Below are 13,379 nucleotides of genomic sequence, written 5' to 3'. Positions count from 1 at the left end.
TCTCTCACTGCACAGTGGGCGAACTCTCACATTATTACACATTCTTTGCTTACTAACCACAGCTAAATGGTTCTGGTTTTTTTGATGTTCTGTAAGAAAAGTTCCAGGGAACATCTTAGCTAGATAGCTTGAAATGAACCAATCACCATTGCCTGGGAAGGAGAATGCTGTGATTGGTCTCAGTCAGATGTCTAGTGGAGCCTATAGAAACAACAGGAAATGAGTTCCCCACGGGAGAGGAGGTTTGGATTACGGAAAGAAAGGATAGGGATGCTGGGTGAATAAAAACAATAGACTTTTAGTATGGGACTTTCATAACAGTATTTCCCTCTGTAATACTCCTGATTCTTATTCACCACCCCCACCCTCACCACCACTTTCTAATGACTAATCTTTCTACTGACTAATCTATTCATCATTTGGGTTTCATATTAAATGTCACTTCAACAGAGAGACCTCCTCCTTTCATTCCTCTCCATCAGAATGTTTTATAGCTCTATCAGTTTGTGATTATATATCCATTTGTGCGATTTTTAGTTTAATATCTTAATGCTACCTTAACTCTAAGCTGTAGGAAGAACCACATCTATACTGTTCACCACCTAGTAGGTACTCAAGAAAATCAGTTAATGGACTGCCTACATCTCAGAGCTTATGCTAACTCTTCAAAAGTTCCTTTTTAGTAAGACGTCCATAAATGAATATCTGGTTAAACCTTGCACTCAGTTGTTGGAACCAATAAAAGAGACTTGCCTGAATTTTGCAGTCAGGAACTCAAGAGCTGCACAACCTTTAGAAGTAAAAATCACTGGGTGCATTAGCCTCATCATCATTTACCAAAACAAAATAAGTAATATTTGCATGGAAATATGTCTCTTGATAAACTAATACAACCACGTGCCTCATCTTTCATAGTGTTTTTTATCTGATTTTAGCCACACAATAACCCATTGAGAAAAGTAATGCAGGCAAACGTTTCTTTCATCTAAGAGATGAAAAAAAAAAAAAAAAAAAGCCTGAGAACCAGAAAGGTAAGATGAATTACTCATGATCACGTGGAAAACTTAGTGGTCAAAACAAGATTATTACTCAGCAATCTTGAAGCCCAGTCCTATACTCTTTCTACCAACCCAACATTGCTCATCCTCTGTCTTACCGGCATACACACTGCTGTCCCCTACAGTTGTGGAAGATGTCAAAAGTCACAGTAATCAATGTAGTAAATTTGAATATGAATAAACTTTACATTTTTCCCTATCTTGTGGGCATTTCTGATTAATGGGGCTTATAGCATTCTTCATAACGCTCCCTGAGTTTTATTTGGGAACTTCATCCCCATTCTCAATCCAGTGGTTCTAGTGATTTTTCCCATCCCCAATCCAGAGGTACTCTGGCTCTCGATTTGGATGAAGTGATGACACATGGCCCATAACAGCTTTTAAGATTCAACGAACTCTTTGCTAAGGCTGCCGGATAGGGGCAGACACTCCTTCTCAATGGGCTTGAAACCTGAGACAATATAAAGCTGGAACTTCTGCACTCATTCGCTTCCATATGGAACCTGAGGCTGAAGCCAGTCAGTGGAAGGCAGAGCCGAGAGAGGAAGAAAAGCCATACCCTAACAATACCTTTAGAGCCCTGAATTTGTGTCTAAAGCCCACATGACCCCTGGATTTTTAGCTACATAATCCAATATATTGCTTCTCTGAAGTCAGTTTGAGTAGGATTTTCTGCCTCACCATTCAGAAAGCTCTTAACCAAAATATCCTATAATAACGGGGAGACCCAGGGTCCCGGCAGCAGGCAGCCGGCTCGCCCAGGATGGGGTTGCATTGCCGCAGGGTGGGAGCCGGCGCCATTGCCAAGGAGAGGCTTGCAGAGGCCAAGTATAAGGAACGAGGAACTGTCTCGGCCGAGGCCCAGCTGGGCCAGATGTCGAAGCAGTTGGGCATGTTCAAGACCAACCTGGAGGAATTTGCCAGCAAGCACAAGCGGGAGATCCGGAAGGATCCTGAGTTCCGGGTGCAGTTCCAGGACACGTGTGCCACCTTGGGGTGGATCGTCTGCCCTCTGGAAAGGATTTTGGTCGGAGACGGTAGGTGTGGGAACTTTCTATTGCGAGCTGGGAATCCGGATGATTGAAGTGTGTGTGGCTCCGAAGCGCAGGAATGGAGGTCCGCTAACTCTGGAGGAACTACGCCACACGCGTTAAAGGGAAGGGGCAGATTCGCCCAGGATGTCGGCCAAGACGACTCGATCAGGGCCATGGAGAAACTAAAGGCGCTTGGCACTGGCTTCGCGTCATCCCCGTGGGGGGTGCCCAGCGCATTCAGCGGGCTCCAGCCGAGCTCAAGGCGGATCCCCCTGTGGTGCGGCAGCTGGCGGGGAAGAACGGCTACGTGACTGTCAGTGATAGCAAAGCCCGTCTTAAATGGGAGGCCAAGCTCTGGAACACCTGCTGAAGGAAGGGCCGGCCCTGCGGGCCCCGCTGACCTCTCCTCCTAGGCGATTACAGCCCAGGAGGCCAGAGAAGCCTTCCTCTGACTCTGGGGGTGCAGCAGGGGGCACAGCAGCAGGCAGGGAGAAGACCGAGGAGATGTTGGTGAATAAAACCTGAACAATAATGAATTTTCATTCAATTGCCTTCTCACACTCTTTCTTGACAGGGAGAGGAAAAAAGTGCAGTTACAGCTATTTCCTGCAGAATAGCATCGCCTACAACAATAGATCTGGCTACTAAAAAACCCCCAAACAATGCCCCTCAAAAAGAAAACAAACAAGAAGCCACTTTACTAGGATTTAGTTGCATGCTCCTTGTCTGAAGAGCTTTATATGGCACCATTCTCCTTCAGGTTGGTGGTAAGAGGGCTCCTCCTCCCACCCCTGGTCAGACTCAATCCCTACCCTGGCCTCTTACACTGTCAGTTGGTACGCCTTCCAGAATTCCCCCCAATAAGGTTTGGTGCTCTAGTTGCCCTTAACACAGCTGACATGCCCTCTAGCTATCTATGTCTACCCCTTCCTCCTTTCTGTCAAATGTCGCTGCACATCTGTTCCAAGAAACACTCACTACAAGTCTTTCCAATCTTAGAATAGAATTTCCAGGTACCAACTATTTGCAAAAAAAATACACCTGTCCAAAAGAGAAGCCTAATTCATGGCTCACTTTTCTGATTGCCAGCCTCACAGAAATGAGAACAAGGGGAAATACTATAGGAATTCTTTTAAGGTCAGAAGAATCTAGTAGACAGAACCATTTAGTTGGCAATAATAGTTTCCGCACAAGACGTTTTTTGATTTTCTTTTTAAAATGCAAAGTGTTTGGTATCTCCCAGGACAAGATGAATTTAGCTGTGCCCTGGTTGGTGACTCTAGAAACCACTTTTTATTTGCCAAAATGATGAATGCCTCAATCTTCAAGGGAGCTAACATTGCCTAATTGTATGTCATGCTGCCAAGAGATGAGAGGAACATAATGAATGGCAATGATTTGGTAAAACTTTTTTGTAATGAGTATTTTTAGGACTTTAAATAACAAACTGTGAGATTGGACTAGGTCTTCTCAAGAGATGAATCTTTTAAAGGGGAATAGGGGCTGAAGAATAGATATAAGCCAACCCCCTTTATATGTGCATAATTCATGTTGCTAATACATAAACCACATATGACCAACGACGTGGAGCCATGTCATTTTCTAAGCTCAACAAAATAAAAGGGAGGATTGCCCATGTTAGTTATTTTTTTCCACAGTGATCCTAGAATATACACGAAAATAGGAATACTGAAAGAATAGAAGTCACTATGGTACATTGCAGAAAATACTCTGGGCTCTGAATTAGGGGAGCTAAACTTTGGCCCTGTGTAGCCCTCAGCAAGTCCGTTGTCTTTAGATCTCCTCATATGTAAAAGGGAGGATTGCATAACTACCAAGAAAGCATCTAGCTGTAAATTTGGATTACTAAAACAGAGCACCTGTTGACTGTAATTCTTCTCAGTTTCAGTTCTGATCTAAATACAAAATGAATGTACATCTTCAAAGAACTTTGAAGATGATCACAGTAGCTAAAATGAATTGAGTTGGAAGAAAAGGAAAGCCTTAAAGTTAATATTCTTCATTCATTCATTCATTCATTCATTCACTCACAAATACTTTTGACCACTTAACAAGCATTGGGCACTATAAGAGGTGCTAAAGGTATAGCAGTGAATAAATCAAAGTCCGAGTCATCATAGAGCTTATTTGCTGGAGGTGAAGATACATCATAATCAAATGAATATATAAAATGTAATAGGTCAGAAGATGATAAGTGCTATGAAGGAAAGTAGAGCAGACAGGGAGTGCTCGAGAGTGCCCTTTTTTACATAAGGTGGCCATTTGAAGAGAGACCTAAAGGAGGTGAGACAGTGAGTTAGGCTATTTCCTACCTAGGAATAGCAAGTGCAAAGGCCCTGAGGTGGGAGTGTTTGGCAGGTTTTAGGAGCAGCAAGGAATCCTGTGTTGCTGGAGTGCAGTGAACAAAGCGAAGAGTGGTAGAAAATGAGATCCAAGGAAAGGAAAAATAACAAAAGAAGCTGACATGTTCTGTTTACTTGAATATGAGTTGCCCCCATCCCCTTAGTTGTGTCTCCTTTGCTAACATTGGGTAGGGGGAAATCCACGGGTTCGGTCTAATCGTAACATCTACTCAGATTTGGGTGGGATCAGACCCCGAGACTCGCCGTCACTACTGGTCAGAGACAGAAGTTGTTCCTTGGAAAGTAGAGCAGTGTTTCTTTCATTTTCAGCAAAGTTTAACTTACTTTATCTCAGGAACTTCTGTCCTTCCTTTGCTCTAGTGGGAAACCCTGTTGTACGCCTGCTAACTGACACAGGTGTGGTGGGTGTTGGGGGCAGGCACTCGGTATCCATTCCAACCTCCTTCACATGTGTCTTCTGATGCCACAGAGAGTGGAAATCTAAGAGCCACCTGTTCCGGACTCCTCTGGAGCTAGAATTTGGGACAGGACATCATCTGCTCCGATGAGATGTACTCACAGCAGTTAGGAAGGTCAAAGTGAGACTTTGGCTTCTTTCCCCGTCTCTGCTATCCAGCGTGCTTTTCTGCAGTACATCCCAGTGTCTGGTCACCAGTGTCACCAGTGTCACCAGGGTCCGAAGGCAGTTACAAAGGTGGCTGCAGCAAAGGCTCTCAGAGCTACTACATTAGGACTTCCATTGGCCCTGGACACTCTTGCCTCAATGTGGTCCTTCCTCTCTTAAGAAAATAATAAAAACTATATTGGGATAAATATGAATTCATTTCATTATACATGAAAACATTTAATTCAGACTAAATGTTCTTTTTTCCCCTGGTTTAAAAAGAAATTTAAATGTTTTTATGGGCTCTTGAAAGTCTTGCAGGCCATAGATACTGCCTACTGGACCTAATGGATAAATCCGCCCTGATGGCTTTCGGCCCCCTGGATTGCCGCTGAAGCAGTATGTTCTGAGGCCCCCATTTCTAGAGGCGGCCTCCGAGAGCCCGTCTGCCCAACTGTGGCTCCCTGGAAGGCCTGTTTTCTGTGTTGTTCTAGGAATCACTTCTAGGAAACCTAGCTATTCTTAAGGTTTTGTAAATCGCTCAATTTCCTATGTTATATCCAAACTTCATGAAAATAACCAGAATCAGGACACCTGGGTGGCTCAGTCGGTTAAGCATCTGCCTTTGGCTCAGGTCATGATTCCAGGGTGCTGGGATTGAGTCCCATTGGGCTCCTTGCTTAGCGGGGAGTCTGCTTCTCCCTCTGCCTGCAGCTCCCCCTGCTTGTGCTCCTTTTCTCTGACAAATAAATAAAATCGTTAACAACTAAAATAACCAGAATCATTTTTGTTTTCTTCAATTAAACTTAATTGATAGAACCCGGGTTTATGCCATGATTCTCACGAATCCCTCACGTTCCCAGTTTAGTCAGCCCCGTCCCTCTCACCCTCCTGTTCTCCCTCACGCTTGTGCCGTCGTGGCTTTCACTGTAATCGCTGGGATCTGCTCTCCGTGGTGGGGAAAGTCCCTAAGTCTCTGTATTAGTCAGCGAGTCAGCATTCTTCAGAGAAACAGGACCAACAGGATGTGTGTGCATGTGTGTGGAGGTTGAGATTAGATTTACAGACATAGTGTGTATATATAAAGTATCCAGGGAGAGTGAGAGGGGGAGATCGGTGGGTTGATTTAAAGGATTGGCTCACACCGTGGTGGAAGCAGACATGTCCACAACCTGCAGGGTGGCTGGTGGGCCGCAGACCCAGGCGAGAGCTGATGGCGTGGTTCTAGTCTGCTGGCAGAATACCCCTGCTGCGGGGTGGGGCGGGGGGGGGATGGAGGGGTGGTCTTCTGTCAAGGCCTTCAGCCGACGGGGTGGGGGTCACGCACATCCTGGAGGGTGATCTGCTTCACTGGAAGTTTGCCAACATAAACGTTAATCTCATCTAAGTAATGTTTTCACAGAAACACATAGAATAAGGTTTGACCAAATACCCGGTGCTGTGGCCTAGCCAAGGTGACACGTACAATGAAACATTACAGCCCCCATTTACATAAATCCATTTTTTATCTCTTTTCTCCCTCCCCTGGCCTGAAGCACGCTCTCCTCTGAAATCACTGCTTTCCCAGTTCTTCCAGCACGAAGGCCTTACCTTCTCGAAGGCCTTAAATCAGCGGGTGAGGTGGAGTGCCAGCTTTCTTTCCTCTCTGCAGTGTGATTTCTCACCTTCGCACTCCCCTCCTCTGCTCTCATCTGCTGTTCACATGAAGCCTGCACCCTTCTCAGCACGGGGACTCTCAGGATCCGTTGGAACGCCTGCAGACATGGCTGACTCGTGTCCCTTCACCTCTGCCCTGTTCTGGGCCATCATCTTCAGTGACTGCACTCCGGGCTTGCAGAGGTCTATTTCTGAGATTCTGACCCCATTCACAGGCAGAGCTGTCACCTCCTGCCCCCTACCCTCTAGTAGGTCTGTCTCCAGCTTCCCTGGCATCTATCCTGTTTCACACAATCTATCCTACTTCATCCACTGATTCTATTTGCCTTCATTGCTTCCTGTCTTGCTTGCTAGAGCAATTAACTCCTTGTGTGCCCGCATAACCTAGACTTTCAGAGACCCCATGGAAATAGATGTAAAGTCATGGTACATAGTAGTAGTAACTTGGTAGACGATAATTAATGGGGCTTCTCTTCCTCTTTTTTTTTTTCCCAGAAGATTTTATTTATTTGTTCAACAGAGAAAGAGCGCACAAGCAGGGGGAGCGGCAGGCAGAGGGAGAAGCAGGCTCCCCGCTGAGCAAGGAGCCCGATGCGGGACACGATCCATCATGACCTGAGTGGAAGGCAGATGCTTAACCGACTGAGCCACCCAGGCGTCCTCTCTTTCTCTTCTTGTGGCTCCTAGTCCTAGTCCTCCCTCTCATTCATTTTCTTGTCTTGTGTTTCTGAGTGACGCTGTGTTTTTGGAGGAAAGTAATTCTGAAGATACGGCTCATTTCGTGCCCAGCGCTCTCGAGCGTTAGCTGCACCGTGACTCGTGCCTCTCCTTTAGCACTCGTGGTAACTCCCCAGCACGCCAGCACAGAGAACTGGCCATTCTGGATTATTTCTACCTGCAACAGCCTCCATTTCCTTCCCTTAACACCCAGTAGCCTCACAAAGTTACATGCACAACAATGCCTCCTACTTAGAATGATTTGATTATTTTAGGGTGGGTTCCCCAGAAACAGACCCTGAGATGAGGATGCAGGGCTCCCCGGAGGCACTGGAAGATGAACGCAGGTGTGAAACAGAAACAGGAAGGAAGTCAGTGGAGAGCGTGTTATGGGCACATTATGACTGTGGGCCATTGGGGCTCAGTCTCACTGGATGGGTCTCTGAGACGCAGTGTAAATCATACCTCAGAGCTGGCCCATTGGGGAGGAGAGAGCACTCAGTTATTTATCTACCTCCCAGCTATCATTAGTTGGGGGCCATCCAGGGGGCATTAACCCACAGGCGCTTCCATTCCTTCTGCCCTGGATGTGGGCCAAGGCAAACTCCTATAGCTGGATAAAGGCTGAAAGCAGAGTGCCACGGGCACTTGCAGTAGGCAACAGCCTGTGTGGAATGCTCAGTGGCTAGAGGATAGAGGTGAGGCACTAATACCATCCTATATTTCCTATCCACCTAGTTTTACCATAACACATACCTATCCCTGTTTCTAGTTTTTCCATCATTTCATTCAGTGTACTAGGTACTCACAGAGACATTATTTTGTTTATCCTCTTGACCAGGCAAGTGGTCATTGTCTCAATTTTACATAAGGTGAAACTGAGAAGTTAAGATGAAGTAACTTCAGGGGTGCTTGGCTGACTCAGTTGGTAGAGCATGCAACTCTTGATCTCATGGTCATGAGTTCAAGCCCCACGCTGGGGGTAGAATTTGCTTAGAGAAAAAGAAAGAAAGAAAGAAAGAAAGAAAGAAAGAAAGAAAGAAAGAAAGAAAGAAAGAAGAAAGAAAGGGAAAGAAAGAAAAGAGAAAAAGAAAGAAAGAAGAAGAAAAAAAAGAAAGAAAGAAAGAGAGAGAAAGAAAAAAGAAAGAGAGGGAGGGAGAGAGAGGGAGGGAGGAATGGAAGAAGGGAGGAAGAAAGAAAGATGGGCAAAAAAATTGAGTAACTTCACAAAATTACCCAGCTAGTAAGTTCCGGAGATGTGATTTAAAGACTAACATTCATGCATTTTCTAGTACTGTAGAACTCCAAGGGCAGAGTCTTGGGAGAATACCCATCATTATAAGCAAGATCCTGGAGTAAGAAGAGATGGGTTCAGAGTAGAAGCAGCATTAGAAGGCTTATTTTGGAGATGGGAGGGGCTCTTTATCTGAGACTGCCTTCCACCGCTGTTCACTACCTCCATTTCTATCCACGCAGCCTTCTAAAGCTTACTATGCCAGAATTTACTGTTTTCATCCAGAGACCCTTACACAATTTCTAAGCACAAAAATCAGATACAAGGCAATTTCCAGAATAAGTAACGCCTGATAAAAATGTAGTAAGTACTCAATTTTATTCAACAATTATATATCAATCACCTAATAGGTGTCATGCACTGGGCTAGATGCTAAGAATACAATGATGGACCACAAATATTCATCAACAGAAGGCCTGAATCAATGAAAGACACGGTCTATTTCTGAATATGAAATATACCACATTCTCAAACTGACTTTAATTATAGAGAAGCATCAGCTAATTAGGGCCATTTAAAGTGTGCCATTAAGATGAATCTAGTACTCAATAATTTCTTTCTTAGTTTGGTTCTGCCTAGACATATTTTCAACATTTAACAATGGTAGATAATGTTGATATGAAAAGGGCATACTCTTCACGGGATTGCCGTGAGGATTAAATGAAATAATAACTGCCAAAACCTACTCATTTTATGTAATTTATCACACTAGCCTGTATTCATAGGCTGTGAGTTCCACAAAAATAGACACTGATTTATTTCATTTTTTAAAATTTTCTTCCAGCTTTATTGAGATATAATCGACATAGAACACTGTATACGTTTAAGGTATACAATACAATGATTTGTTATGTATGGATATTGTAAAATGATTACCACGATAAATGTAGTTAACATCCATTATCATACATTGTTACACACTTTTTTCCTGTGGTGAGACCTCTTAAGATTGACTCTCTTAGCAACTTTCAAATATACAACAGGGCATTGTTCACCGTAGTCACCATGCTGTATGTTATCATATCCCTAGAATGGGGATACTGATTTATTTTCATTTACTCATCTATATTTGGTTTTTCAGATAATGCTTAGCACACAATATGTTGTCAATGAACATTTATGGGCTCAAGGAAGGATATAGGGAAGATATTATTACTCCGATTTTACAGATGAAACAAATACAGAGATTGAATGATTTTCCCAATTTCTCCAAGCTAGTTGGTAGAAGAGTTAGGATAAATGAGGCCTTTCCAAATCCCCTGTACCTAAGGGCCTCTGTAGAGAGGGCAGCACAGTGCCGAGTACCAAGTGGGCCACCATATGTGTTATTCGTTCACCACTGCCTTATTAAGATGTCCTGGCCATTGGCTTGAAGGTACACAGGGTAAGAGCTGCTTCTCCTCCAGAGCCCTGCGTGATCTTCTCGTTCTTCACTAGGTTTCCTCTCTTGACGCCTGCTCTCCTCCCACTCCAGAAACTGTGGATTCCCCCACGGCTCAGGCCTGAGACCTGCTGACCCTCTGGATGTTTGCCTGCATGTCTGCAAATCACTTCAACTCAAACTGTGCTGGCCTGTGACATGACCTTTAGAAGCTGCCAAGTCCTTCTTGCTGAATGGTTTCAGTACAGCCGCGCATGCGCCGTGGGGAAATGGAGACTAACCCGTTGCATACTTCCCTCCCAGAAAGTATAGGAAACACCAATCCAGGGAAGCTGGGTATCAGTGAAAAGTTGGGTCAGTTTTCCAACTCTGCTCTTTCACCTGTGCCCTGCCTTGGTACATTCCAGAGTTCCTAGCCTTGGGCTAGATGACTTGCTGTTCTTGACCTGTAAACTTTGGAGGGGCTTATTTTGACTTTGGTATTCATGACTGTTAGATGTATATGTTGAAGTTGCTTGGGGCCTGAAGCCAGAGGGTTCATGGGAAAGAAGTTTCTGGACCCTTCTCCCCTTGGAAAATAGGCCTCTAAAGGAAAGAGCTTTGCGACTGGTGCCACTCTTGCCTCAAGGCACCACAGTGAGAGAATCAAGCACACAAATTTGGGAGCCATGGATATCTCAGTTTGTATTGTGGCTCCAGAACAATCTAGTTGTGTGATCTAGAGGGGCCCTTAACCTTTCTGAGCCTCAGTCTCCTAACTAGTAAATGGAGGTCACGTTACCTGCCTGATGGAGTTGTTGTGAGGACAAAATGAAATAATATATACACATGGCTCATGGGGAGGGTAAAGAAAGCAGTGTATTACTACTGAGACAGGGGACACTTGACAGGACTGGTGCAATCAACACCTGCTGGATCTTCAGGTCCATTTGTGAGAAGAGAGCTTGAGGTCTTAAAGCCAAAGTTCAGGGGACGCTGAATCCTCCCTCTGTGAGGGAATCAAGAATGTGGTGTCGTTCGTTAAGCTGTGAAAGCCCCCATGGTTCCTGTACAGAATGTGCAGTCCTTTGTTGGTTTCCCCACAATTATTCCAGGAAGGCCTTTGAAACAAAAAAGATCTTGTACTTGTTATGGCAAAAGAGAATGGGAAATTGGGGAAAGGTGTAAATAGCATCCATTCGTTACTGTATTTCCAATGTTGTACTAGGTGCTTTTTGTTGGATAACTTTTGTTACCTCATTTAATTCTTCATATCTTCCAAAACACATCTAATTATTTCCTCCTTGGGCCTTTTTGACACTATCAGATAGATTATTACTCCCATTTTTTTAAAAATTAAGATGTAATAGGACATATAACATTATATTAGTTTCAAGTATACAACATAATGATTGACCCATGTATATGTTGCAAAATGATCACGACCTTATGTCTAGTTAACATCCATCACCACACATAATTACATTTTTTCCTTGTGATGAGAACCTTTAAGATCTACTCTGTTAGTAACCTTCAAATATATAAGACAGTATTGTTCACTATAGTCACTATATTGTACATTACATCATCAGGACTTATTTATCTTATAACTGGAAGTTTGGACACTTTGACCACCCTCTCCCATTTCACCCATCCCCAACCCCCACCTCTGATAAATACTAATCTGTTTGTTCTATCTATGAGTTTGGGGTTTTTTAGATTCCACACGTAAGTGAGATCATACAATATTTGCCTTTCTCTAGCCAACTCACTTCACTACTCCTGTCTCATAAGCAGGAGGAAATAGTGGATCAGTGCAGCTAAGTGACTTACCCAAAGTTACACAGCAAGTAGGTGGTATTTGAACCCAGAGTGTGGCTTCAGAGCTTACTCTTTCCTTTATACCTAGGAAGGGTAAGGTCAGGGAGACTGCCTGTCCTAAAGAAAGAAGACAGAGTCATCACAATGAGGAGATCAAGAGCAGCCCAGGAGAAACAGGACAACTGTGGTGTCCTCAAAGGCAGAACCAGAGAAAGATCTGTGGAGTTTCCCCACAGGGGCTTTCTCTGGGTAGATTATAAATTCTGGGAAACCTTGGACCTCCCAAGAAGTTACCAGCTGCACCTGGCCCAGCCAAACCACATATCCAAAACCCAGAAGAAAGAGTAAGGAGAAAATCAAGAATGGACAGTTGTTGCCTGGTGGCCAGGGATGGTCTCCATATTGAAATGATTAAAAGTAGACTAAACAATGCAAATACTTCTCTTTGTCGTGTCAACATTGCTGAAGTTAGCCAGAAAGTAAAGCAGAGGGTTTAGGGAGAGACATGAGGTAAAGAGAGGAACGAAGCTGCTTTTCTCCCTGTTACCAAGTCTTTTCTTCAGAAACATGTCTGGGTAAATTGGAGACATTTGCCAGTCATTGTTATTGAAAGTAGCCTTCCATGATGGAAGGCGAATGTGTGGACTGGTACACAAGAGAACTGGAATAACTGTTAGAGGCCCTGGGCTGGTTGGCCCGGCCTGCAGCACATTCTGGCACTCCATTAGAGTACTAATGGAGATCTGAGGGGAGGCACAGAAAAACCCAGAAAAGTAAGACATTCCCTGCTGCCCCTTACCACCCACTCCCTATGAAAGGCTCTGCTTTGGGTATATAAGATGGATCTTACACTGGCTCTAATCCATGATAGGGAAGTCTACGCAGTTCTCATATTATCTGTCAGTATCTGGAAAGTACAAAATATAATTAGCATCTACTCTGTGGGGTCCATCACAAAGAAGACTTAACTGTCTGTAGATATCTTCGAAAGACAGGATTCCATGATAATATTTCTCAAATCAGAGAGAGAGAGGTAGGTCAAAGTTTTCACCAGATACCTCAGAAACAGGAAAACAAGTGAGATTTAAGAATGGACCATGGTTACCACACCATAAATACTTGAAGGAATAAAGAACTGTAGGAGTTGGTTTGACAGATAGCCGCCAAAGAAGATATTTTACATGAGGAGACTAGTTAACACCTGTTTAAATAGAATTTGCAGTGCATGTTCTGGGTTTTTCTTTGCAGACTTGGGTCTCTAACATGAAACAAAACGAAAAGTCTACATCTTCCACATTGGAAATCTCCAAGCTCCATGTGAGGAGTGTGGCCAGGAGCACCGACACAGGCCAGCTCTGCTCTAGCTCTGGCAGCTCTCTGAAGGGAGGTGTGAATTTGGCTCCTTCTCACCCACTTCCCACCCAGGACCTTTGTTCTCCCCACCTCCTACC

General features: G+C 44.2%; 1 pseudogene; it reads left to right on the top strand.

Moving 5' to 3' along the window:
- The first annotated feature begins 1,821 nt into the window (after positions 1–1,821).
- On the top strand, positions 1,822–2,617 carry LOC113263080 (vacuolar-sorting protein SNF8-like; annotated as a pseudogene).
- The last annotated feature ends 10,762 nt before the right edge of the window (positions 2,618–13,379 follow it).

This window comes from Ursus arctos, unplaced genomic scaffold (assembly GCF_023065955.2).
Source record: "Ursus arctos isolate Adak ecotype North America unplaced genomic scaffold, UrsArc2.0 scaffold_9, whole genome shotgun sequence".
Taxonomy (NCBI): domain Eukaryota; kingdom Metazoa; phylum Chordata; class Mammalia; order Carnivora; family Ursidae; genus Ursus; species Ursus arctos.
This window is presented reverse-complemented; position numbering and strand designations above follow the sequence as displayed.